At 42.4% G+C, this 27,893-nt stretch overlaps 2 long non-coding RNA genes across 2 annotated transcripts in view; one reads left to right on the forward strand and one right to left on the reverse strand.

Annotated features, from left to right (window-relative positions):
• The window catches only part of LOC109319672, a 58,686-nt gene extending 32,953 nt beyond the window's left edge, over nucleotides 1-25,733 (forward strand). Inside the window, exons 2-3 of the long non-coding RNA XR_002103582.1 lie at nucleotides 16,613-16,754; nucleotides 25,562-25,733. This is a non-coding gene — a long non-coding RNA (uncharacterized LOC109319672). The remainder of the gene's footprint in view (nucleotides 1-16,612; nucleotides 16,755-25,561) is intronic.
• Nucleotides 9,166-27,893, reverse strand: part of LOC109319671 — a 25,428-nt gene continuing 6,700 nt past the window's right edge. The window contains exons 2-3 of the long non-coding RNA XR_002103581.1: nucleotides 16,600-16,744; nucleotides 9,166-10,085 (exon numbers count right to left, since the gene is read on the reverse strand). This is a non-coding gene — a long non-coding RNA (uncharacterized LOC109319671). The remainder of the gene's footprint in view (nucleotides 10,086-16,599; nucleotides 16,745-27,893) is intronic.

The raw sequence follows: 27,893 nt of genomic DNA on the forward strand, positions 1-27,893 counted from the left end.
AGGGGTCTTGGACAGAAGTTCCATAAACCAATTTGACCTCAGTCAATTAGGTCTGATACTATGTTCAACCAGTTTCATCTCAACCCAGTTTCAGCCACTTTGAAACTGGTTTAGGTGCACTGAATTTCTGTTCTGTAACAGATTTGGACCAGTTTCTGATCATTTAAACCAGTTTGTGTGTAACTTCTGTCCCTGGCCCAAGGGATACATACTGTAGATTAACAGTTCATTAAGTCTTGGGTATCAACTTGTTCAGTCTTGAGTACCAGCAAAGAGTTAAAGGAGTCACTTCATTAGGTAATTTGGTAGGTCATCTCTTGGTTAGAGGACAAACATGGAAAAACCAAAACAAAGCAAACTTCTCCTTATTGTCTTGAAGAAGCTGATTTCTGAACCACATTAAACAGGGTATTCTCAAAATCTAAACAAAAATATTAAGATAATTATTCAGATCAGATCCTGCACCAATGCAGGTGTTTCCAAATGATGAACAGGGGCAAGGAGCACAAGGAAACTAGCATCTTCATTAAAGTAATAACATGACAGCCTTGTAACTCTTGCCTTATTGCAAGAGTAAGGCAAGAGTAGGAAACCTGTAGTAGTTGGTGAGCTTCTTATTGGCATTTGCTTCAGCCTTTGTATCCTTTTACCAGCCACCCCCTTCCCTTTAAAATCTACAATATATGCAGAGACTTCTCACTTGGTGGGAGGCGTTCAATTGTAGTCAGCACTTATATTAGTGTGTACCCTTGTAGTACACTGGATGGGCAGCTGGAGGATTGGAGCCTTTTTTAAATGGGGTGAACAGAAAGGGTTTTTTTGAATGAATAAAGAAATGTGAATGAAGCTGTTGGAGCGCTTGCATCCAAGTCTTCAGTGTGCACCTGAAGACTTCAGGCTTGCAGTTCCATTTTACAGGTGGAATGAATGGATTTTTACTTCTCAGGACTAGTACGCAATCAATGAGGGGTTTGTGTTTCTCCTGCAGTTTGTTATCATAAGAAGTTAAAATACTGTGGGAAGCTGCATTCCTTACACTGCTGTGGGTGTCTGTAAAAATCACCAAACCTTGCAAAAGGAGCAGTGTGTTCCCAGCTCAGAACATAGCAGGTTAGTGAAAAAGGCATATATTGCAGAGACAAGGTTTTACTAAGAATAAAATTAATATGTAGGAAAGGCAGTCTTGCAAGTCATGGACTGAGCACCACGAATTCTGTGGACTGTTCCCCACTGTGCTACTCCATCATCTTGAGCAAGTTACTAAAATAAAATATGTTTCTGAAGATTTACAGAGCAAAGACACCTCCATTTCTGGGTGCTGAGCTTGAAATATGCTCGTCCTGATTCTTGGATGTGTTGTCGGCCCACGGCACTCACAGGGAGCCATGAGTGCTCTGAGCTTTACAAAATCAGATACTTATTGTTCCAGATCAGTCCCTTTCTCTTCAGTTATTTGTGATCATTTGCCATCCATGAGTTATCTTAAGCTGCTAGTAGTTAGTTGTGCTGTGCATTTTTTAAAGTGCTATTAAAAAGTTGTGTCCCTGGTCATTTCTTGTACAAGGAGGAATGTCCTACACACAGACGGGTTCATTCCTGTTTATTTCTACATGTTTGTTTCCGTTTAATTCTGTACATAGAGAAAAGCAATCCAGGCAAACTGTAGGCACAAAGTGTGCTCTGGAATTCGTTGCTGGCCTGGTATAAATAGCCAGTCCTGTGTACTGACCTAATGTAAATAGTCAGTAACCTACATAAACAGTCTGCAGTTAGACCCAGGTTAAATGAAATCCAAAAAGTATGCTTAAGCAGCAAGAAATCAAACATTATTGTATATATGTTCATGTTGCAAACTATTGTTTTTTTTTTTTCATAAAAGGAGTGATTTAGGTTCCTCCCCATACCTCCTCACCAAGTTTTGACCATGAAGCAATACCCATTTCCCAAAAGAGTGAATTGGTGCAGGACAGTCTACGCAACAGTGTTACAGCTACTTAGACTTGACTCAGGTTTCAGTATACCTTCCATTGACGTCACTGGCAAAACTTTTATTGACCTCAGGGGAGGGAGCAGGCCTATAGTCCAGTGCTATCATAGTTTGGTGGTAGACAGCGAGGAACCTCTGGATATTTGGAGATTCATCCCTAATAAAAACTATGCAAAAGGTTAATTATATAAATTCCAAAAATTTTCATTGGAGAAAGTAAAATAAAAACCTTTCAAGGATACCTTGTCGTGTATTATTATTTAGTTCACTGGGTCTCTAAAGAAAGATTATATTGTTTCCGTCAGAATTATCCCTGGTACATAGAGACAGTATATCAAAAAATGATACATTGATATCACTTCAAAATGCAAACATTTTATGGGCACCACTTTTGATTTGAAAATATTATAGAAAGAAATGCTTCTTGTATTTCCTGATGATTCCAGCAGAAATGCAAATTATTCTTCATTTGAAACTTCAATGCATGGATCAAGATTAATTACATGTGTAATTATACATCTGACTAGAGCCATTTATCATCACCTCAAATAAAGACCATGCTAAACTACACTGAGTTTTCCCTACACAGCAAGGTGGAAGAAAATAAAAGACAATGATTTTATTTGAATGAATTGGGTGGCACAGAGAATCACGTCTAGGTTATTGGTTTCAGTCACAAAACTATGCAATCTAATGGTTGCATGCTATCTTATATAAAATGAGTTTTGTCATCTCAGTCCAGTACCTAGTGAACAAACATCTGTATTACATACCCCATAATCACAGTTAGAAGCTGGGAGTCTTGTAGACTGAGCTACCTGCACCAGGCAGGGATGTGAAACACTAGTATAGCAATGCAGAAAAGCATCCACTTCAACTGCCAATGCTGCCATCTGGCCTGTAGATCAGGTAAATGGAAGGCTTCAGTCCCTTACTACTATAATCAGCAGTCAATCCACTTTTTAAAAAAGGTCCTAGAATTACACATTCTAAAGATGAACCTTCTGCCCCAAGTTTTCCTCTTTGCAGCACTGCTCACTGTACCACAGCTGCACAGGGTGTAAGTCAGGGCAAGAATCAACCTCATGTGAACTCTGCTTGGGTACACTGCATCAAGCTCCTGTATTACTGAAGCATGTAATGAATTCCCATGTCAGTGCTAATGTAGAAGTAGTGGTGATGTGCTAACTGGTTTAACTGCTCGTAAAATGGTGGTTAACCACCTGTCCAGTTATTACTGGGCAGAGGAAATTAGCTGCAGTAATAAGATTACACCATATTAAGTTACATCTTTACTTAGCAGCAGACACTATTCTGAGCAAATGCAAATAGAAAATAAAGTTAAAAATGCTAAAGGGTTAAAATAAAGAGGGCAAAGCTTTTCCCATTTGTCTCTTGAAGGAATCTAGACTATTAAATTACATACCTCAGAAATATCTTGAATGGGCAAATAACCTTTTTTTTAGTTGTTTTTAAAACTAGGACTACCACAGGTTTAATAATTTCTAGAACAGCAACAAATAATTAACAAATAGAATTAACCCTGGAGGTAAATTTAGCCTTCTATATATTGTTTGTCCAGAAACATAGCAGACGTAGCTATGGATAGCAGTGCCACTCGCATATGGAGCTAGAGTTGGGGCCGTATTGTCAGCCTTAAAAATATAATTGCTTCAAATGGTTATACTTTGAGGAAGAAATGATCTGAGAAACCAGTCTCCAAGAACTGAAACCAGTGGTTATCATTACTTAGTTACATTAAAAATATATAAAATACAAATGCAATATTAAAATGAGTGTATTTGTTTAATATTTAAATAAAACACTTATTTTAATTGTTGCCCTAGAAAACATGAATCCTACCAGCAAGATAACATAACAGCATGAGGCTTGAAAATATTCATCTGAATTTGAACTATTTACATTGATTTGAGTCTGAGGTACACACACCTATCTACATTTTCCAATGTATACAACGTAAGGAAATTTTATACGATTCCTATTAGCCCTATGAAGTCCTTTACTGCACAGCTTACTCTATACTTACATATAAATTGAGATAATTGGTTATTAAGCGAATAAGTAAAAAACATCTATTCTATCTGTATATTATAGGAGTGATTTTCTTGCCAATAGTTTCAGTTTTAAGTGCCGTTTTCTAAATGGGTGGAGCTTAGTGGAGCCTGGGCCTTTTAGATGGCAGGTTTCCATTTTTTCCCCACTATGTTGACTTCTAAATTCTTTAGCAGCAGAAGCATGAATATGACACACAAATACCTTCAAAATCACAGGCTATACTTGGTGACAAATAGAAAAATTATTTTTTGATGACCTGTGTACTCTGAACATCTACCAGAGAAATCACATTGAAAAGTTTACCACAAAAAATTGTTTTGCAATGAGTTGTTTGGTAAAGATTCGTATTTTGGCAAATAGGCCCTTGACGGTTTATGGGGCAGGGACCAGGAGGAGGGGAAGGGAGGGGCAGTGGAATCCATATTATCCCTTATCAAAAGTCCTGTTCTCTCTGTCTAAGGATAGATATGACACCTTTTGGAGCAGCAGTTTTTAACTGGGGAGGGGGGCTGCAGGCCCCTGGGTGCCATGAGCAGGTTTCAAGGGGACTGTAGAACTGGCACGACCAAGGTCAGCTGGGGGCAGCCCATGCCTGGGCTGAGCCTGCCACTTCTACCATGGTTCATGGAAAAAAGTGAAATGTCTTCTTTAAAGGAGAAAAATGCAAGAAACCACAAGTTTCCTTTTGCAAGGGGCTGTTTGGGGCTGGGAGTAACCAATATGTCAGGGGCAACACATGCATGTATGCTCATGCACACATGCACATGGCAGCCAGGCAGCAGTGGACAGCAGGTCCCACAGCTCCCTGCAGCTGAGTCAGAGGGGAGGCATAGGTGATGCATCGGGGGGTGGAAAATAGGGGTGAAGGTGAGGAGCAGGTGGCATTGGCAGAGCCAGGGGGCTGCAGGTCAGGAGTGAGGGGAGCCTCAGGTCCAAAAAGGTTGAAAAACCATTTCTTTAGAGTGCATGAGCCAGAGATGGGTCACATGCAGGACACAATCACTTGGGAATTTACTGTACTAATCTCTAGGGTTACCCAAAGCCCCTGTCAGACTGGAGAGAAAAAAAATAACTCAGCACTCAGAACAGTTATCTGTGAGAGCCCTGGGACTCCTTAGATCTTCCCTGTTGATATGTCCCTAAAACTGTGTCAAGACTGTTTTCATAGAACATTATAAAGAGTTTCTACTATATCTCAAATCCAGAGCGCACAGAAATTAAGCAAAAAGACAAATTTTAAAATGCACCCTTGGACTTCAGCCCACTCTTGAAGAATCCCAACCCTCTGACCTCTAACATACATGCTCAGTTATCAGGTTAGTTTTAATAAACTCACAGATCACTCTTTTAATTCGCTCACTAAGATGACTATGGAACACATCTCATTATACTCATTTATACCATTGGGATTGTCTCTTGGGCAAAATGTATGAACCATGTTAATTTCCTTCTAATATTTATATTGCCTACAGCTTTGTAATGAAGCATATCAGATCAAATATTAAAAGACCTAGAAACCTTATTGTAGAGAAATTAAGCAATTTCAAGGTCAGATGTTATTTGTTTTATGGAAGGAATCTCGAAGTGCGGTGAAATCTAGAATAATTAAAATGAAAGTTCTGATCTTGCTAGAAAAAAAACAAAATATCTATAATTAAACTAGTTCAGGCTGATGAATGCTTTTTCTTTGTGCAGGCAGTTCTTTAAGCCAATATCTGGGTAATACCAAACTACTGTACAGAAAACATGTCAGATGCTTTAGATTAGAGATTATTTTTAGTCATTCCTTTGTTCTCTTGTTATACATATAATTTCAAGGCAACTGATTTGCCAGTTGCAACAAGGACTGCCTAAATATTCTTCAGTACCACAGGAGGAAAGCCAAGTAGTGAAAACCACTACAGCACAGTACAACCTTTTCCTCAGGAGAGCTACTAAATGCTGTTCTTATAGCAGTAGCACCTGGCTCTGTATCAGACATTACAAAACACTTGCATTTTCAGCCATTCAGATGATTCAGGTTTTGTCATGTATAGGCTGTTTCTGAGATCTTTACGGCAGATCCAAGCCTTGAAATCCAATACAGAACATGATGCATGTAGTCTAACAAAGGAAGTGGAGACTGTTATTCATTATGAATAGCAGCCCACCACAAGAATACTCTGAACTACAATCAAGGAGAGTCCCCCTCAAGGTTTCATTTCCCTGCTTTTTTTAGACTTAACATTGTTCAGAAGCCTATTGTTTCTCCTCAATTCTGCCTGATGGGCAGAATCAAGAAATGCAAGAAGGTCTAGCAGCAAGGTTTCAGAATCTCCAGAAGAGTAGGAGTGGCTGCTTTTTAGGTGCTCCCCCTCTTAAAGAGGTCATACATCTACTAGCAGATAATCAGAGTCTGAAGCATCTTTTTTTTTTTCAGCAGGGACAGGAAGTAATTGTCCTAGGTGGGACACAGTCTTTGGGACTCTGCAGATTTTCATTCAGCAAAGTATCTACAAGTCATTGCTTGTCAGACCATGTGTCACCTGGACCCTCTATCATACGAGAAAGCAGTGCACAAGATAGGACAGAGAGGACTGAGCTAAGAATTTACAAGACTCAGAGAGCTACATGAAGAAGTCAGATTTCCTCCCAGGAGCTCATCCCTTCAGAAATTCCATGACGATTTCTGAACACATGGGTGGGTACTATGTGTCCTTACATATTTCAAAAAATGAAATAGCCTGAAATAGTCACTTGTCACATTTTCATCAGGTATGTAATAGTGGGGTACTATTAAAGTCAGTAGATACAAGCTGAGTTTGCAATGTGTCTCGGAACCCTGAGACACATCTTTAGAGAGCCATTCAGCTCTTACTTCACCACCTATTTTCATAGGCCACCTACTATGTGTCTATGATCTATCATAACAAATTGTAACAGGTTGGCCTTTTAGGGTCGGGTCTCAGTGCTGGCCACCCACCTGTTCAGGACTAAACTGCCGCCTCGCTCTCCTGCCATGCCTTGATGAAGAATAATATGACTGTTTTTCTAAGGTGAGAGGCTGCCCATTGCTCACCCTCCTGTGAGGCTCAGGTGGCTTACACTGTGCCTGGCCCCCTGCACTGGGGCCTCTCACCTGGTAAGGCTCAGGTGGCTAACGCCATGCCTGACCCCTACTACTGGAGACTCTCACCCACTGGGCTCAGGTGGCTGACGCCATGCCTGGCCCTACTACACTAGACTCAGGTGTCACCCTCTGGGCTTGCCTGGCCCAGGTCTCTTCCCTTCTCAATAACCCACCTGTAGGCAGGGGCTAGGGTTTTCAGGAGACCCTCCTTACCTTTCACCAGGGAGGTAACTGGCCTGGCATTTCCTGGGGACTCCCCCACCACAGGGAGTCCCACCAGGCCACCCTTCCCAGCAGGGTGCAATTTCAGATCATGCCCACGACCAGGAACCTCCAAACCATCCCCATAGCTCCTGCCCTTACCTCCAAGATGTTCCAGGAACAGCTCAGCCTGATGTTGCCTCTTTACCTGCTCAGCTCAGACTGATGCTCTCTCTCTCTAAGGTCCTGGGTTAAAATGGAGGTTGTTACACCCCCTCAGCCAATCCCAGGGTCCTCTTAGGGTCATGTGCTAGCCTTAATGAGGCTAGCACCCACCTGCCAGCTGCTCCACTGCCAACTAAAAACCTTAAAGTGGCAGGTTCTGCAGGTGCCCTGTCACACAGATATAGTTCTCTGAACTAATGATGCTCAAATGTCTATGCACAGCAAGACAGAACTGAATAATAATAGATTAATCATCTTTTACACTACAAAGAAGGAAGCAGAATGCATTTCAGGCTTTTAATACAGTTCTATAAAACCTCAGGTTTTGAAGGTGATACCTCTGCTTATTTCCAGATAACATGCCAGCTGTTCAGTTTATAAAGGTGAACTCTTGAGTGTATTTTCATGGTTCCCACCTAGGAACTGTCTTTGAAAGATCATTGGGTTCACATGAAATTAATTCAAGATATTAAAAACAAATCTGGTCTCCCATTATCCTCAAGAGAATAAGACATTGTGTCAAATTTTTGTTTTCAGGCAAATATTTTAAGCAAAACAAATAAATGAGATTATGCTGAATGGGCAAGATGTGTCCACAAAGTGGATATTTTATAGAATTACAGATGCTTTCATACCTCAAAAATCCCTTTATTTAGAGCCTGTGATTTGATTATATAGCTTATTAACTTCTGATTAACTAGAATCCAATAATTCCTCATAAAACAACAAACTCATGAAAGCATGTCACTAAAAGAAACATTATAACTGTGGAGGGGTGGGAAGCATAATTTTCCATAAAATAAACAAAAGGAATTTAATTCAAAACAATGTGTCAAAATCATGTATGCTTTAGGTGGTCCTTAATAATTAACTATGCAAAGCCTCTGTGCATGAGTTTAGTTTTCTATTGCAAGGCACAGTGTCATAGAGGAAACTTCAAAAGCTAAACCCTGAGCCCCCCCATACCTATGTTATAATCTAGACTGATGGCTCTTCCAGGGCTACACAGGAGGTGGGGTGGGGTAGGGGGAGGGGAAGGGAGTGCTATGAAAGCAATGGTTCCAGTCTTAGCTTTACAAGAGTCCCCCACAACTGCAGTTCCTGTCCTCTCACTCAGAAAGTGGTGTGGAGAGGGAAAGAGCTACAGTTTTCTCCTTTCTGCTTTCTTGCTAGTTCAAAGATCCAGTCTTGAACTCAGAAGAGAGTAATCTCAAGGCACCCTTTGCCCATATACATTTAGAGACCCCAGGAGAAATTAAGCTCACTGTGGGCACATCTACACATGCAATTATGGCACATGAATAAACTGCAGAGCTTATTGCTCCAGACTTTATTACTCCTGGGTACACCATCTGAATGTGAGCCCAGGAGCAATTAACTCCAGAGTAATAAGCTCCGCAGTTCATTCAAGTGTAGCATGTGGAGCTGAGTTGGAGCACCCCCCCAGCTGGCAGGGGGTCCTAGAGGTCAGCTTTCCAGCCCAGGGCTGCTCCCCCTGGCTCAATATCCTGTGGAGGGACTGCCTGGGGCATGAGGGGGCTCACCATGGAGCTATCTGGTGAGTAGAAGTAGCCCCTGCACTGAAGCACTTTTGTTCCCCAGCCAGCCCCATCAGCATCTACATGTGCGCTGCTGCAGAGGTCTTTAATCTACTACAGCCTAATAAGGGCACATGTGTAGATGCCGAGATGTTTACTGTACAGTTAATCAATCAACTGTACAGTAAACATCTCATATAGATGTGCCTCCTGTGTAGAAATATTCAATGCTTCTTCTATGGCTGAGTGGCTCTGCACCACCCACTGCTCAGGGCTATGGCATAAACACTGTAAGCTAGCCTTCTAGAGGCCTCCAGATGCTCATGAAGGACCCTTTACAGTTATATGTGGGTGTTTTTTAACAGTATTATTTATATCAGTTACTGCGGTTAAAAAAAATCAACATCCTTTCATGGGTGACTTATGGGCAAGGTTTTGAGATGAAGATGCTGAATTAAAGCCATACCCATAAAAGATACTTTTCCCTATTCAAATGGAACAGATGAAAATTTTCCTTAAAACAGCTCATTATTCCTATCAAGGTAACATTTTTATTCAAAACATGTGTGGGTTCTTGAGTCCTGATTGAACCTGACATTCTCAACCTACAGCAACTGTATTACGCATGGCATGCATTTGTATTTACGTGTACATAGCGGGTAAGGGAAGGAAGGAATGAAATTCTTCTGGTAAGATAGGATACTGCCCCAAACAGTAGATCCCAAATCATTTCTCAGTCCTTCCATCTGTACATAGTTTTGGTAAGAACATAGTCATATTCAGTAGAACTTTTTCAGCAGTAAATCTGAAGAACTTACCAGTTACCTCTCCAAAAGAATATTTGTAGAGAAGAATGGTCATAACATCTGCACTTTCCAACCAAATAGAACAGGAATCTCTTTTTATTTATCAACACCATTATTGTTTTCTCTGGTCATACCAATATTGCCTGCAGTAAAAATGAAATAAAATAGGTAAAAAATTGTCCAGCTTGGACAACTGTAACACAACACCGCAGGGTATGCATGTATTTCTGTATAATTGCAACGATCTGTATCTGGCATAGAAGTATACCATTTAAGGGCCCTTGCATAGAACAGTTTAGGATTATGCTTTTCATCCTTCAGAAATTTAAACTGTTGTCAGCTTTTTCAGCCTGACAAGGAACAAAAAATGCTATGCCCATTCTACCCCATTTAAATTGAAATATGGACCTTCTTCAGACTTCAAAGAAATTCTCTTCAGGTGATAATGATGGATTAATACTGGAAGAAAATACCATAGCAGCTTGTTAGGTTACTTTTTCAACTGAGTTGGACACACCAAATTTTTCATCCATCTGTTCACTGAAGACAGCTGCGAAATGATGACTGTGAGCATGCTACAGGGTTCAAAAGTAAATATCCACTGATGAACACATTAACACAAAAGAAGAAAATTTCTTTCAACTTTTGCTATAAATTAGGCTCCTGCTCCCACTTAAATATATATAGATTAAAGCAATCAAAGTTTACAAATTCAAAGAAACTGACCCTTTACGGTTAAGTTATATCATCAAACAAATGCATTTTATAAGGCAGGGCTGTCAAAGATATGGTCCATGGGCCAGATGAGGCCTGGGGTGCTAGTTGTGGGTCTCAGAATTGACCCACATGCTGCACAAGGTGCCCACACTGGGCTAGGCCAGGACATATGCTGCATGCAGCATCTGCACTGGGTCAGACCACAACACACAGAGCATGCACTGCCTGGGCTGGGCTGCGACATGAACGGGATCCAGCATGTGGGGTTGGTGTGTGGCCCTAATCTACATGAGCCAGCCCCATGGACCAGCCATGCACCATTCATCCAGCCTCTCTTATAAGGCAATTCTGTTTCTTAGAAGATTAATACAACGCCCTTCAAACTTCAGAAGTCATATTCAAGTGTGGTTTAGATTGAAGTGATTTAACATTATTCCAACATCCAACGACATGAATATATGCTTTCAATGGATGAAGCTGGAATCGGGTGTTCTGCATTGCTAAGCCTCTTAGAGCAAGCTTTTTGGACTCTGAGCTGTTCAGTACCCCAATGGGACAGAATAATCTCTGAACTCTGGGGCTGACTTCTATTTAGCTTTCTCAAGTGTCTGCTGTTCATCTGGGCAGCCCTCAGACAAAGACAACAATTTACCAAAATCAATAACAAGCAATTTGAGATAATGGTGAATCACAGAGAACTCTAGCCCCACAGGGATACAGAGATGATATCTGTACCTTCTGCCTCATAAAACTGTTCCCTAAGGTTATTGTGCCTTAATGCTACCTTATGGCACTATCTAGCCCAACTAACTCTAATTATAAGCAACCTCTGGGGGAATGGTTTTTATGTATGGTATAAGCCCCAAATCATTAAAAACAATTAGGACTTCGCACAATATGTGGCATTTGCCATACTTCCCCAAAGTGACATCTATAAACAGTATATTTGGTAGGGACTAGTAACAAAATACGATCTATCTTTTGCATATACATTGCAATATAATCCGGAGGTGAAAAGAACAGAAACTCAAGTCAATAGTGAAATCCTTCATAATGTGGTTAGCTATAAGTAATAAAGTAGGAACAATAGGGTTTTTCTTTAAAATTAACGGGAACAGTTACTCAGCTTTTCCACTTCGAAGAACAGAGAGAAAAGACTTTTGTTACTCTGAGCAATGGAATGGACAGGAAATGGAACTCTGTGGATCACTCAGGCAGTAAGCCTATGAACCTGAGATTTTTTCAGAGAGAAAAAAAGTTCAAGAAAAATAGATGTAATTCAGTAACTCCTATGTATACAAAAAAAGTAGATTCTTCTCTTTCCCCTCCCCAGCATTATTAAAAAATATATAGGAACAGGTGCACAGAAAGTAAATCTACAATGTATTTAGTCTTAAACAGAGTTCATTTATAAACGTTATTGTTAAGTGTGGGGGAATGACATTTCATTCATCCCATGAGTTATTTCATATTCAGTTTTGTTAAAGACAGAACTGTTCAGATTTATATATTAACAGATGTAGCAATAATAGCTTAATCCCTACTGCTTCTACTGGTGGGTTCCTACTGTTAATTTTTCTTGAGTACCAAAATGACCTCCTGGACATTTATGAAAATATTAATAAAACTATTACTTACTCTCCAATAAAGGTGGACTTTCTAGATGATGCAGTGTGGACTTCATTGTAAGTCCACCCTAAACCTCATGACTGCCAGGCCAGATTTTTTTGGTTAGCAGTATCTGTCAGGGCTGCACATGTTCCTTGTACTTATTTGTGTTAGTATACAAAAGCCTAAAGGATGAAATTGGATAAACCCTTCAATCTGTTCCCTCACAGTCTGAAGTCAATTTTGCTGAAAAATCTGAAAAATGAGGAAAGATCGTTAAATCCATAATGACTACATCTTGAAGAAGCACAGGTACATATTCTTTCTTGTTCAAATAGTGACTGGGCAGGAATGTCTTCCCCAGATAGTGGAAGTGAGGAGTTTCAGCTGTATTAGTCAAACAAATATTGAAGTATGGCTATTCTGAACTTAGTATCCAAATTATTTCCTTGTCAAGTGCTTAACGTTTAAGCAAAGAGGGTTGCTCCATAGATAGCTTGCATATCACAGGCATCAGCATGTTTTTAAGGCAGGCAGATGCTGTCGCTATTGCCTTGATGGAGTGTGACTCAACATTTAGAATCCCCAGCCAACTGATGGCATGTAGAAATGCGTTGCAATATCTACTTTGAGACTTTCTGCAATGAGAAAGAGTGGCTTTTTGATGTATGGCCATAAAAATGCTGGAAAGAACCAAAAAACCTTGGTCCTTTTAAGGCAATATAACAAGGCTCAGGAAACACCTGAAGCACACGGTTGTTGGAGTGCAACATTGGAAAGAAAGACTGTTTTGATGACAAGATAGTATACCAAGCACTCTGAGGATCCATAAGCTTTAGGATAATGTTGAGGTCCCATGTGGAAGTCAGGCCCTTGACTGGAGGGTCAACATGAAAAAGGCCTTTTTGGTATTTTGATACTGTAGGATGTAAGAAAAAAGACTGTGACCTCACTGAAGTATAACATGCTGAAACTGTAGAAAGATGAATCTTAGGGGAGTTAAATGCTGATTCAGTATACACAGTTTCAGGGTATTATATACTCCAAATTCTTTGGTAATGCAGCCTCTACTGGGTTAATATTATGCTGAGTTGCCCATTGAAGAATCTTGTTCCATTCAAAGAAAATTACCTGGAGTAAAGTTTCTTGCTTTTTAAGAAATTCCTCCACTCATAGAAAAGTAGAAGAAGGAATCACTAATTTGGTCCTCTGTATTTTCAGGTAATCATTTACCCAAATAATCCCCCAAATCTCCACTTCAGACTCTCACACACAACTGCAAGGGACAATACCCTAGAACATGCCATGTGGGAGCCTAAGGAACTACCAGTGCCCTGACACTGTAATGCTCTGCTATTACAAAAAAGTAGTTGTAAGAAGTAGTGTTTGTCATTAATGCTTTGCCAGTCAATATCCCAGCTATCAAGTACAATGATGATAGCATTTGACTGTGGACGTAGACCTAGGATGGATTTCTGCAGCAAGTGCTCTTGATTCTTTACCCCATTTCTGTTCAAATTGTCCAGTACATAACTGTTGAGTCTTAGATGATGATGGGGTCACCCATCTTGAGGACACCATTACCATAACATGATGATAAGTAAAGCAAGCATGATTGAGCACCTCCTTACTTATTTATATAGTGCATCACCAATCTGTAATCTTCAGGATTTTTCTGGGAAGTACTACATAATGAACTGAAACATTATACAGATTAATAAGGCCTTGGGCACACATTCATTTGTAGTGCTATAAAGTGCCTAAGCACTTTGTAGCTCTACAAAAATAGATTGCAACAGGGGCATACACATATGCAAAGTCTCCTGGGTGAAAGGAGTTCTAACTGAAAAAACAGGAATTGGATGCAATCTAAAAGACAACCAGCTGGTCTCCAGCTGGGACCCATGATCAGTCATCCACACAGATGTAGATGTAGCATCTCTGTTTCCCTCAGCAACTACCACAAGACATTTAGTAAACACTCTTGGTGCCACAGGGAATCCAGAGTCTAAAGTTTGGGGGCCCTGATATGAATCTTAGATGCTTTCTGTGCACTGGATGGATATCAACAAGAAGCGTACATCTCACAAGCAATTGATCCATTTTGAGTTTGAAGATGCAAGCATTTAACTTTTGGCTTCAGAGGCAGTATGTGTATTTTTGACCCTCCTTACATCCAGGAAAGGATGAAGAACTGCTTTCCTCTTCAGAAAGAGGCAATGCCAGCAGTAGAAGCCACTTCTCCTTCACTTCTGTGGAATCTCTTCTATGACGCTTAGATGAAGTACTTATGATTGTGAAATGGATCTTGTTAGAAAGATCCCTGAAAAATGATGGGGAAGTATAGTGTGTTTGCACTTAGGAATAGAATGAAATGTAGTATCCATGAGTCACAATCTCTAATCCTCCTCTGTCTGATGTCAAGGCAGATCACTCTGGGAAACGGAGTGAGATGACTTCCAAAGGTGATATTCCCTAGACCTGGTCTGATACACTTTACCAAACCTGCTTACAGCCTATAGGAGCATAGTACATTGCCAAAGAGGAGGAAGGCTGGTGCCTCCTGTTTCATCCCAGGCACTTTTTGGCATGATATCCTTTCTGCCTCGGGTGATAAGATAGAGCTTACTGCCTTGACAGTAGCTGAGGCTGATGCAGCTTGAAGTATGCAGGAGGAACTTAAATGTCTAGACACCACATGGTAGCTTCAGAGTCCTTCAGTGAGTGCAGTGTCATCTGTCTGCTTGTTGAACAGGTCCGAGTCCTCAAAGGACTACTTATCAATTGGGGATGCATTTTTCAGACCCTAATTGATCGAATCATGTTGCTTGTTGCATGATCACTATGCTGGCCACAAATCTGGCTAGTGTCAAAAGCATCCATTGTCATTATCATGGCCACCAGTTGACCTTCTTTGATTATGTTCTCAAGGTTCTCTGTACTGTCCTGAAAGGTTTAGCAAGAAGATTATTACTTTTTCCTATGTTGGAAAATGTGTAAATGACATAGCTGTTCACTGCAGGTAGCTGTAATGAAGACAAAGAACATGATTTCCTCCTTACACATCCTCATGGAGAGGGATAAGGATTCCCAGAGCTTCTGCTTGAAATTTAACATTCATATCTGCCAACTGAGAAATGTTGTTCCTGACAATCAGTCTTTAATGCACAGCAGTGAAAACAGGAGTTCAGAAGCAGATTGGAAGATTCTCTGGGACTGTAAGCAAGTCTAGCCTGAGGTAACAAGTATCAGTCAAACATTTGAGAGATTCTGCCTTACTGCCCCTTATGGTAAGAGAGAAATAAGAAACAGTTACTCTGCACTCAATGCCTTCATATAGGGGCATGAGACAGTAGGAGCCCTGACAAACACTACTAACCAAACCATTGAGCCTTGTGCATGTGAGGAACGTGCACACCTACAGTGTGGCCTATACTGACACACATTTGAAAAAGAATCAAAACTCTTCATGAATTTGTACTTGACAGACATTATTTGCTGGTCACTATTTATTATTCATTATACACTGGTTAGCCATTAATTATTCACTGTTCTCCTCTTAAAAGTTTTAGTTGTCTATTCAAGGAAGAGAAGCAATCCCATTTAAGCAGTCTTATGTCACAGATAACAAATAGCAGATAGCAATTCCTCATCTGAATGGAAAGCAGTTTGCAATCCATCATCTGAAAATTCTATGCTTCAATGTGAGCCTCAACAACCATACCACTTTAATATCTTTTTTATCTGGAGATCTCAAAACACTCCCCAATGATAGATGAGTCCTACTATGCCAATAGTGTAGACCAGGAAAATGCAGTACAGCAAGATTAAGCAACACAAGTCAGTGAGATTCAGGAACAGAACCTAAGGCTTCCTGATGCCTATCCATTTAGTCTACTAAACCAAAACTGCCCCACTTTCACAACACCATACTTTGATATTATAAGAGAAATACAGAACTTGCTATCAATTCCCTAAAGGCCAGGCAAAGAAAGATGCTGAGTAGCAAAGGAGAATTAATGCCTTTGCTGAAAACACAGATTCTTGTAATAATAGCAACGGGAAAAAATAATACATTTTCTAATATAAGTGTTTTTTTCAAAATTTGATATAGTGTTTTAAATCTGCTCTCATACTGCTCTCCCATGGATACAGAGGAGCATTTCTGAGAGATATCAAATATTGACTTTTCACAATAGATCAGCCTGACATGAATTAGCAGAGATAGGTCTATAATTTGGATGCTCTGGAAAAAAAATCACATCTTAAAATAACCCGAAAATATGCCTCTCTGGCTGGTCTGTGCCAGCAATTTTTATTCTGATTACTCACCATGGTACTTTAGCTCTGCTAGTGGCAGCAATATGAGGAGCCTGTCTGTAAACCATTTAACTGCTCACAGCTGGTGGCCATATTGTACCAGTACTCCTACTATGAATGAAATTTGTGGGTGTAGCATCCAGGATACCTCAGTGCCCTGGACCAAAGTAGAGAATAGTTGTAAGAAATACACTTACATTATAAAGCTTTGTGTTTCTTGTTATATTACAATCCATTTCCAGGAACTTTTTGTTTTAAAGTAGATAGGGTGCAGGTTTGGCATAACCACTACTCTGAAAGAGCCCACATAATACCTGTTAGTTCCAGCTGCTAGAATACTTCCTTGGACCAAATGAAGGAATAAGTTAGAATGGATTTAAGATAGCTCTAGTTAATACCTAGGGTTGGATGAAACTTCTAACTGGCCACTGAAAAGAGAAATTTCAAAATTAGCATAAAGTCAACTTGGCCTCTCCATCTCAGACACTACCCAGCACAGCTCATTCTGAGCTGAGAACCAAAGACAGAAACTTTAATATAGGGTTACTGTTTGTGAGAGACAATCCTCAGAGGTTTGGCAATTAGTTCAACTTCAGTAATCACCTCTAAGTTCAGCTGCTTATCTGAATAATCCAAAGCAAACAGCTGTTGATGTTCTATCGTTACACAAAATTAAATTAAATTTATTTTTTAAAAGTGATTAAAAATAATCTCAGTATGCTGACTCTTGGGTCCAATTCTGCATTCCTTAGTCTGTCCAAATTCCCATTTAAGTTAATAGGAGGCTCACCTTAGTAGACAGGGCAAGAGCTTACATTTTTCAATTGATCACACAATGAAATAGTTTAAAATCTATGTTGGCTTAATTGTCTTGTACCCAGAGTGTGATAGGCACTTTATTGGTATGCATAACCTATAAGATAGTACATTGAGAAGGGGAAGGAGAGATACAAAACAAATTTAAAAACTTAAAACCAGATTCCAAGTTTCTTTATATGGCCATAAATTCATTTAGGCTCAGATTAAACTCAGTCCAGGTTTAACAAGAGGTTTGTAAGACCTGGCCTAAATTTTGGTTTAGTAAAAAAGTCTGAAGCCAACCAAATTTCATCTCATTTCAAGGTTCATTAAAAAAAGGAAAAAAAGGAGTCAGACAAGATATGTGTATAGCTCCATGTAGTTCTCAAATTATAATCATAATGAAAGCCATGGACTAATGCCACAGAGAGCATGTACCCTGGTGCTGAAAAGCACAGTTGGGTTAAGCACATTCATTTTTTCATGGGTTTGATGCTGCTTTGTCTAGTAGGTATATACATGTATCAATTGCAGTAAAATGTGTTCTTGGTCTTTATCAAGTACAATATGTATGTGACCTTCTAAATAACTGGGAAACAAAATACTTCATCATAGACTATATCAGAACATGTAGCCAGACTCCACAGATTTTCCCACAAATATTGTCTGCCCTGAAGCCTAGTTCCAAAAAATGAAGGGATGATAAAGTATTTGCACTATAGTAAGATAAATGTACAACAGCTGGAATGTGAGAACTGGCACCAGAGGGCTTTTGCCAGCAGGCCAAGGAAAAGTGTATGAAGCAAGTAGGAATGAAATTACATGCCTTGTCTGTCCACACTGTGTAAGAACCTGAAGCCAACAAACCCAGAGTGATAGAGCAGTAATTCATCATTGCAAGAGAGGCAATTTACAAAGAGCACTAGAAACTGTGAAAGATATGTAGCACATTGATTTAATTCTCTAAATATTATTTTATTAGTAAGGACAAAACAAGTGAAATTTAATTGTATACTCCTCAAAAATCATTAAACATTAGTGCTGCCTCCACCCTTACTGATTGCTGATTTTTATCACCAAAATAAAATGCTTTCAGCTGAAAGGCTAATTAACGGAGTCCAGGTTTTCTGTCTGTTCAGATCACAGGAAAAGTCAAGTGAAGCACTGCTACAAATACTCACAAGGATTACTGCTCTGCACTGTCTGATATAGAATAAAAGAACACTTGTATTTTCTTGTCTGAAAGCTTTGTTTTTGCCTCTCTGATACACACACACACACACACACACACATGCATGTGATCTAGCTAAAAAAAATGATAAAATCATACATAGGCACCCAAATTCTCCTTGGAAGAATTTAGGTGGAAGTTTTCGATGCCTGGAAAAATGATATAGGGCATGCACTCCTCTGAGTCCTTTCAGACAGAATGAATTTGTTCTTCCTAGTACAGTGGCATATTATGGACATGGGAGAATTTTTTATCTGCTATTTGGTCTCTTGGTGTACTTTCCTCTTTACATTAGCCGGAGCTCCATGAAAATTCTACTATACAGAGAGGATGTCTACACATGCACATTTACTGCGCAGTAACCAAAATTACTGAGAAGTACAGGCAAGCATCTATACATGCACGTCTGTACTGCACAGTAAATATGGTAATTTATACTGACTTGAGCATAAATTTGATACCTGCATTATGCAGGTATCAGATTTATGCCCAATTAATTACTGCACAATAATGCACATGAGACACCTTACACACAGTAACACTGTGTGTGTGGACTGACTTTGGACTAACTTTAGTCCCTGCATGTTTAGGTGCTGGCCTATTCCTATACTGGGCAGTAAATTACTGTGCAGTAAATTTAAGCTGGCGTAAATGCACATGTAGAGACGCCGAGAAATCTGGAGACTGAAATAAAGAAAACAATCATATAAACCAAGTTAAAGTGGAAAGGAAGAGAGAGTATAATATTTTCTGACTGGGAAGTTTTCAAACAGTTACAGGGTCAAAATGAAGTCAAAAGGAATGTTATCATATACTTTACAGATCCAGAGTTTTACCTATGTAGACTGATTCCACATAGTTGAAGTCAGTGGCAGTTTTATCACAGGCTTCAGTGGGTCCAAAATCAACCCCCTTTAGAACAGATAGTTTGGGTGGATTTCTCCAGCTTTTCTCCACCATCATTAATACATAATTCATTGAACCAGATACCATGGAAAATATCTATTTCTATAATTTCCTAAAACAGTGGAGGCCAACATGTGGCATGTGTACCACAGGTGGCACGTGTACAACAGGTGGCACAGGAGCATCTGTCTTTGGCACATAGCAGTTAATAGAGGGAGCAGGGAGTACAGTGGTGGAAAGGACAGGGAGCAGAAAGCAGAGCAGCAAGTCAGACAGGGAGCACAGGGCTGGGAGTAGAAAGCAGAGCAGTAGACTGAGCAGGAGAAAAAGGTCAGAGTAGCATATTGGGAGTGTGCAGTTAATTTGTGGCATGTCTGCCAAAAAGGTCTGCCGTAGAACTAGGGTCATCAATATTAGAGCGGCTCTAAGGTACATGCACAAACGTAGCCTTTTCTTCTTGGTAGAATAGTACATATACATATCAAACTCAATTGTTCACTGCCACTGTAAATATATATTCTGTATAAAAAATCTGAAGACTACAATTGTTATTTTATTATTTTAACAGATATTTGGTTTTACTCTAGCATCTGAGTTTTACTAGGTTTTTTTTAGACTATAGAATATTTTTTAACAAACAAACAAAAAAAAGTAAAATGGCATAAAGTGACACGTTGCACCACTTTCATATTAGCGCCTGGATGCTTCACATGACTAAGGCCTGACTCTGTATGTGCTTGACCTTTCGCGCTGTGCGTGTTACCACTGAAATCACTGGGATTGCTAAATGAGCGACATGAAGAATGTGCACATATTTTGGCAGGACTGGAGACTTAAGGGATCAGCTCCTCCGCTGGATTCAGTTCAGTGGAACTTTCCTAATATTACACCAGCAGAAGATGTGGCCCATTTTTTTCCTAACTGTATTTTTCAAAATTCTCTTTGATTAATATATCAGCTTCATGGAAAAAATGTTTGCATCCTACCAGCATATTTTGAAACTCAGAACTGATATATAGCCATGACATATAATCGTGGTCATTTCTGAGGTTTTAAGACAATGCTGTTCACCACAGAACCCAAGCTCTGCATTAATGTGAGGAAACACACAGAAACACAACAAAATGTATTTCTTGCCAGATCTTTTCATACTGTGTAAAGTACAGAAATATTTTCCTATATGAAAATAGTGTAGTTTAATTGTTTGGATCTTATCCATTTTGTTTCTTTTTGTATTAGAATAACCTTTCTTCCCCCTTTGATGGGGTAGAGAATTTATGGAGTAGAGAATTATATAAAAACAATGACAATAGTTCCATTGTTATTTGATAATGCCAGAAACTTCTTCATTTGCTGTACTAATGTTTCAGTTTCCAGGCATTATCAGATGTCTATTCTTGGTTGCCAGATGTTATTAATTCAATAATTGTCATTTCAGCCATTTATGCTTTTGTACAGTACATGCCCATACAAAAAACAATTAAGGAATTTATTTTCAAAAATCTTGTTGGTCTAATAAAAGATACCATCTCTACTACAAGTCCTGATTGCCATATAAAAAACATAACTTCAAACAATGAGCCAGTAGCTTTTTTATATAAATGAGGTACAGTACATTCCCTCAAACAAATGAACTCATTCAGATTGGCTCAGTAACTTCCTAGGTCTACTTGGGAGAAAAACAAACTGCACAAACTCAATGACTATTGTGTTGTTTTCATTATCTAGGAAAACCCAGGTTGTATTTCATTGTCCACAGCATCATACAAAGAAAAATGGAAATAAATTAGAATTCTATAATAAAAGGACTTGCATTTGCCCTTAAGACTATACACTGAGTGCATTTACACATGTGCCCAACTGCACAGTTGTTATTGCTGTCATTTAGTACTTGTTTAGCAAGTATTAAACAACTGTGCAGTAACTGTCATTATGGAGCAGTCCCAAGGGCACATGGGTCATTTCCAACCCTACTGTGGAGGGTCTGCAACCACTCGCAGACACCACCGATGGCAGTGGTCAGCTGTGATTGGGGACTGCCCGCAGATGCCACCAGTGGTGTTGGGGGTGGGGAGGGGTGGTGAGCAGCGACTGCCCACAGCACCACCAGCAGTGTCAGCAGTGCCTTTTTGCAGGGTGTCACAAGGCACTTCTGTGTCCCGCTCCTAGTGAGACTCGAACTTGAGGGGGGAGGTGTGTCGCAGGGCATTGAAGTGCCCTGCTCCTAGAAAGAGTTACAGGTGCCAGTTGCCGGGGCAACCACAGTTTGGTCAGCTGACCAGAAGGGGGCAGGGCCTGGCCTATATAAACAAGCCAGGCTGAGGTCAGAGTCAGTTCCCCTCTGGCAGCTGAGGAAGTCAGAGTGCTGTTGAGGCAGGCAGAGAAGAGAAGCCTAATGGCCAGAACAGCTTCCATGCAAGGAGATTGGGTGGAGGAAGCCCTGGTAGGGGTTTAGGGAGGATAAACAGCCTGATGGTTTAGAGTTCGTGTTTTAGCCAGGAGGCTTATCTTTGAGTTGCAGCCAATTGGCTTATGTTATTGCTTTTGGTTGTTACACCGGAGGACCGGGAAAGGCTATAAGGGGTTGGAGGAGGCCTCAGTGGGGCTCCACAGTGGTGTGGAGACCCCGGTGCCAGAGAGGGCACAGCATTAAGGGGGCATTGACCCCTGCGAAGGCATAGTGGATTGGGGCCAGGTAAGGCCGAGACCGCCTGAGCCCACAGGAGTTGGAGATCCACGGTGGGGATTTAGGGGCCAGGCACAGCTACGGCCACCTGAGCCCCAAGCGCGGAGATAGGCCCCAGTGTGGGCGGAGCCCAGGGAGGGTGAGCGAGAGAGAAGCCCCAGGGAGGGCGAGCGTGGGGAAAAGGCCCCAGTGCAGGCAGCAGCCGCGGGGAAGCCAGGGAGTGCCCATGAGGGCGCATGAGTGAGGAGCCCCAGGGAGGGTGCATGAGCGAGAAGGGCCCAATGTGGGCTCGGCCTAGAGAGGCCTGGGAGCGTCTGTGGGGAGCGTAGGCGACTGTAAGGAAAGAGAGGACAGAGAGAGTCCACGAGGGCAGACAACAGTAATTGACTAGACAACGTCCGGGACATCTGAGAGGTTTGGGGCATGGTATTAGGGGTGGTAGAAGCCACACACAGCCCCTAAGGCTGGAGTGCACCAGAGCAATTAGACACAACATTGGCCAAATACGTCAGGGGTACCGTGCCAAGGAGGATAAAAGGCAGCCTCCCTTAATACTCTTATCATCAAAGACATGGCGGGTGAGAACGAGGGTGCATGGACACTAACTTGGCATGGTAGGGGGCGCCAGGGGAGATCACGGCCGCTTCTGGGACCCCACCCTGGGACATAGGGGATGCACTGCCAAGCTCAGGGGGTGCACATGTACCCGTGTGCACCCCCTACATGTCACCAATGTCTGAGCCATGATAAGTATTCCTCCATGATTCCCCTCTAATTCAATTTCTGATACAAGGCATAGCCATAAAATAATAATGACTGTGCCTTGCGTGCTTGCACACACTGAGGAAAACCTCTAGACCATGCTGTGTCTCTTTGCAGAAGCCTACTAAATTTTAGACCTCTCCCCTCAACATGGAGAAGACTAAAGTGCTCTATCAGATGAAGAGATCCAGCACAGGATGCAGTGCACAAGCATTTCCCCTTGGAAAATGGCTTAGGTGTGTTTTTATTGATTGCAATCTCTGGAAAGACACCAAGATGATAGAGGCAGGCTGCCTGGCCCTACTTCTTGCTGCACGTGCAGCTCCTGGAACTGGATGGAGCTGTACACTAGTGGGAGGCTGTTTCTGTGTGGGCCAAGAACCTACTGTCTGCTCCTCTTGTCACCAGTGGTAGCACCTGTGCGCCATGAGGGTGGCATACGGTGGAGTTCCCACCCCCTCCCACCCTTCCTCACACTCACTACCACATCCTTCCCACCTGAGCTCCATGCTCCCAGTGCCCTGCTGGGTGCAGGCTCCGCACTCCCACCAGCCCCAGCCCCAGCCCCAGCCCCAAACTCTGCACTCCTGCCCAGCTGCATCTTCCCTACCTGTTGCCTCGAGCCGGTGCTGCAGCAGGGACATGAGAAAGAACTGCTGAAGGCTGGTGAAGCCAAGCAGGTCCCCCAGCAGCTGCAGCAGTGGCAACAGCAGCCCAACCTGGAAGCTGTGCATGCTGGCCATGGCCAGGGCCCCCTTGTGCAAGAGGGTGGAAATGAAGTGAATGTGCTGGGTGGGGTACAATTAATTGGTGGATGCCCCTGAGGTGCATGAAATCACCTGGTGGGCTGGAACTGGCCCATAGGCAATATTTTGTCTGCCACTATGCTACAAGGACACATAAAAGTCATACCTCAAGCAGACGTCAACATCAAGAGTTGGAAAAAGCTAGCTGCCAACTGACTACAATAGCACCACAATCTCAACCAGTGGCAACCCATTTCAAAGTAAAGCATCTTGCCCTGTGTAGCAGGGCACTAGGGTGCCTGCTACTGGTAATGGTAACATGGGCTTAGCTGCCACTCAATAGGGCAGCACAGATGTGCGTTGCTAAAGCAACTGATTGTGTCAGCTGACCACCAGGGGGCAGGGCCTGGCCTTCATAAACAGAGAAGGCTGAGGCTAGAGGCAGTTCCCCTCTGGTAGCCTAAGGAGCAAGAGCGAGCAGGGCAGTGTTGTGCACCAGCGTGTGGATACAGGGTGGAGAGGACCCTGACAGGGATGAGAGAAGGTTAGCCAGGTTGGCTTAAGATTTACGTTGTAGCTGAGGGGCTTTGAGTTTTTGTTTCAGGTTGTTGTGATTATTAGACCGGAGGACCGGGTGAGGCTGTAGGGATGGAGGAGGCCTCATCAGGAGCTCCCCAGTAAAGTGGGGGTGTTCCTGGCAGCACTGAGGGTGCCGCATTGTGGGGGTGTCCCGACCCCAACCCAGTGTGGGCAGCTTCGGGAAGAGCTCGGTAGAGGCAGAAGCCCAGTGGGGCGCAGGCCCAGGAAGGCGGGTCTGAGAGTGGGGGGGGGTCCTGACCCCAGCCCAGCAGGGCGATATTGGGATGGACCTCAATTGGGAACCCCAATTGGGAAGAGCCCCAGTGGGGCATAGACCCGAGAAGGCGGGTCTGGGGGCCAGGTGAGGCTGAGGCCGCCTGAGCCCCAACCTTGGGAAGCCCGCGTCAGGCGTAGAAGGCCCCAGGGCGGGCGACAGGCGCGATGAGCGCGAGCAAGGGCCCCAGTGTAAGCAGGGGAGTGCTAGAGGTGCAAACAGGGCCCCAGTGCGGGCCGGGGAGCGCGAGCATGGTCCCCAATGCGGGCCGGGGAGCGCGAGCATGGTCCCCAGTGCGGGCCGGGGAGCGCGAGCATCTTGGAGCAGGCCCCGGGAGAAGGCGTGTATATTAGACATCGGGAAGAGCCCCAGTGGGGCACAGCCTGTGAGGGGAAAGCCCTGGAAGGGGGGCAAGCCCAGTGGAAGGCCCCCAGAGAGAAGGAATGAGTAGATCGAGTAGGCCTGAGAAGGCTGGCTACTTAGAACGGAATCCCGGTATAGCAAGACCAGCCCCGCGCCAAGGAGGGCAGAAAGGCAGCCTCCCATTAATAATAATAATAATAAGATCAAAGACGTGGCGGGCGAGAGAGAGGGTGCATTCAAGACCCAGGTTGGCACGGTAGGCAAGGACACTAGGGGAGGTCACGGCACCCCTAGGGACGGACGGTCCTGCTACACCCTGAAAGTAGACAAAAGACAGCAGAGAAAGGAAAAGGAGAGAAATCCATGCTACAACCTACTCTCCCCTGCAGAAAGACCTGTAACTTCTGTGAACTGATCTGTGGCTCAAGGGTTGGACTCTTAAGTCACCTCAAGACTTTTAAATTGCCCTATCAATGAACTGTGGTAGAGATCATCCTGGAATCAGCTGCATATGACACAATTTAAAGACATACAATAAGAATCTGCTGAAACTAAAAAGATATTTAGATCATGGTAAAGACATCCTGCTTGTATGATTTAATCTATACCTTTTTTTTTTTTTTTTACAGAAATCTTCCCTACCACATATTCATCATGGATGTTTAGCTGCCACTGACAAAAAGCCAAATAAAGACAAAAAGAGCCAAATAAGCAGACAAAACTATAATATTGATATTAGGCCAGCATTAAGTAAGCTAGGAACTGTAAAAAACCTTATATTGTTATTGCAAAAATAAATAAATAAATAAACACCTTAGAAAAATTATGATATGGGGTTCGTTTTTAAACCTGCAATTTGATTTCTTTTCGGAGCACTGAAAAACAAAACTCTATTTGCACTCCATTACAAGATGTTATCTTGACTGCAGCCTGCATTATAATATAATATAAACTCCAAGCTGCCAACAGAGATGATCCAAAATAAGCAATTCATTGCAAATCCACAAATAGAAAAATTAGGGCTTACAATTTTTTCTGGAAATGGTCTGAAATTAGGCATTTTTTCTGAAAAGCTTTTCTCAACATTAAAGTACCACAGACTTTACAGCACATGTACTCAATGGCTTTAAAATCCCTTATCTAAACAAATCTGTGAGGGTGGGGGAATCTCTTTCTACATTTAAAATCATTGGTTTATGGAATTATCCATTTTCAGCCTTTGAGCAAAAATGGATAATCTGTAGGCCCTAAAGGACCATATCAAGACCATAAAATTCTGTGGTAGAGAACTAATGGTCCACTAAAGGGTTTTTGGTGTCAAATCTTGATTATTGGCCAAATGCAAGTCATTCCACCCCAGTCCTACAAGACACCTAAATAAACATGCTGCACAGAAGGGATTAGCTGGTGTGATCCTTAGAATCTAGAGTCTTTACTCATCTAAGTAGTTCCTGTGAGTAAGTGCACTTGGTAAGAAAGAAAGAAATTGTATTCTACTGCTGTTCTGGGAGCCTGTTCTCCCTATTCATGGAACTCAGGCCTACTGATCTGCATAGTACTGGATAGTAGGGGTGTGCAAAGTGGGTCCTATTCAATTTGGATTTGGATTCAGCCCCAGTCAGGGTTCACCAATGATTCAATTCATTGATTTGGAGCACTGTCCCTGATTCAGTTTGGCTGAATCCAAAACTGAAGATCCGATGCTGATTTGGACATAGACACAGATTTAAATGTTTTTCTATGTACTGTGAGGTACCAGTACAGCTTGTGAATGCTGCGACGCTGGGGTGCATGGAACATCCCACAGGAGTGCAGGGGACCTCCCCACCACCACGTGCTCGGCAGTGAACCCGGAAATGGACTGGAACTATTTCCAGTCCACTTCTAGGTCTGCCAGGGAGCATGCTGAGGGACCCTTCTGTGCTCAATGATCAGTTGTGGGGGGACCCCAGGTGCCACTCCCAGACCCAGGAGGCACAGTCACACAGCGTACTCCCTGGAGGACCCAGAAGTGGATCAGAAGTACTTCTGTGGATCTGCTGCTGAGCACACTGGGGAGCCCCCTGCACTTCTGTGAGACACTCCATGCACCCCAGCATTGCAGTGTTCATGAGCTGCCTACTACCCAGAGGTATGTAGAAAAAACATTTAAAGCTGTGTCTATATCTGAATCAATGAATCTCTCTGAATCGATTTGGAGGGTTCTGATTCAATTCAGAGAAATTAAAGGGTCCTCTGATTCAATTCAGATTCAGAGACTCGGCCACCAAATCAGGCCAAATCTGCACCGAATAGAATCAGGGACCAAAGCTTCACACAGCCCTAGTGGATAGTACATATGTAACATCCCAGCCCAGATCCATCAAACTTCCAAGCTCTGCTGTAGGCTACTTTGGAGAGAGACCTTAAAAAGATCTCCTGCTAATGCAAAGCATCTAAGGCCTCCCTTAAACATGAGTGAGGGGAGTAGGGCTTCATTTTGTTCTGCTCTATAATTAGTGGCCTACTTTACTTATGGTGAAAGAAAGCAATTTTCATGGCTTGGTCACAGCCCAAAGAGCTGATTTCATGGTCATTTCACAGCAGCCCTGACCCTTGGTGCTGATTGGAGAGAGGCCCTAGGCGGGGAGGGATAGGGGGGTGGCCATGACTACTGGCTGCCCTTCATGAGGCCCTGCCCCTCAGCACAGATTGGTGGAGATGCACAAGGAAGTAGCCACCACCTTGGGTGCTGTCCTTCAAGCCACCCCACCAGCAGACACCTCCCCCGCCCAGGCTGGCTGCAACACCAGGCCACAGCAGCAGTGAGGACCACTGGCTCTCACTGGGGAGACAGCGTTTTATTTTTATTAAGTTTTTTGTTTGTTTTGGTTGATTTGAATTGAACACAGACAAGTGGAAGGTGATGCACCTCGGGAGGAACAACCGGCACCATACCTACAGGTTGGGGAACTCCCCTCT

The sequence above is a fragment of the Crocodylus porosus genome, unplaced genomic scaffold, assembly GCF_001723895.1.
Source record: "Crocodylus porosus isolate Cpor-Errol unplaced genomic scaffold, CroPor_comp1, whole genome shotgun sequence".
NCBI lineage: Eukaryota > Metazoa > Chordata > Crocodylia > Crocodylidae > Crocodylus > Crocodylus porosus.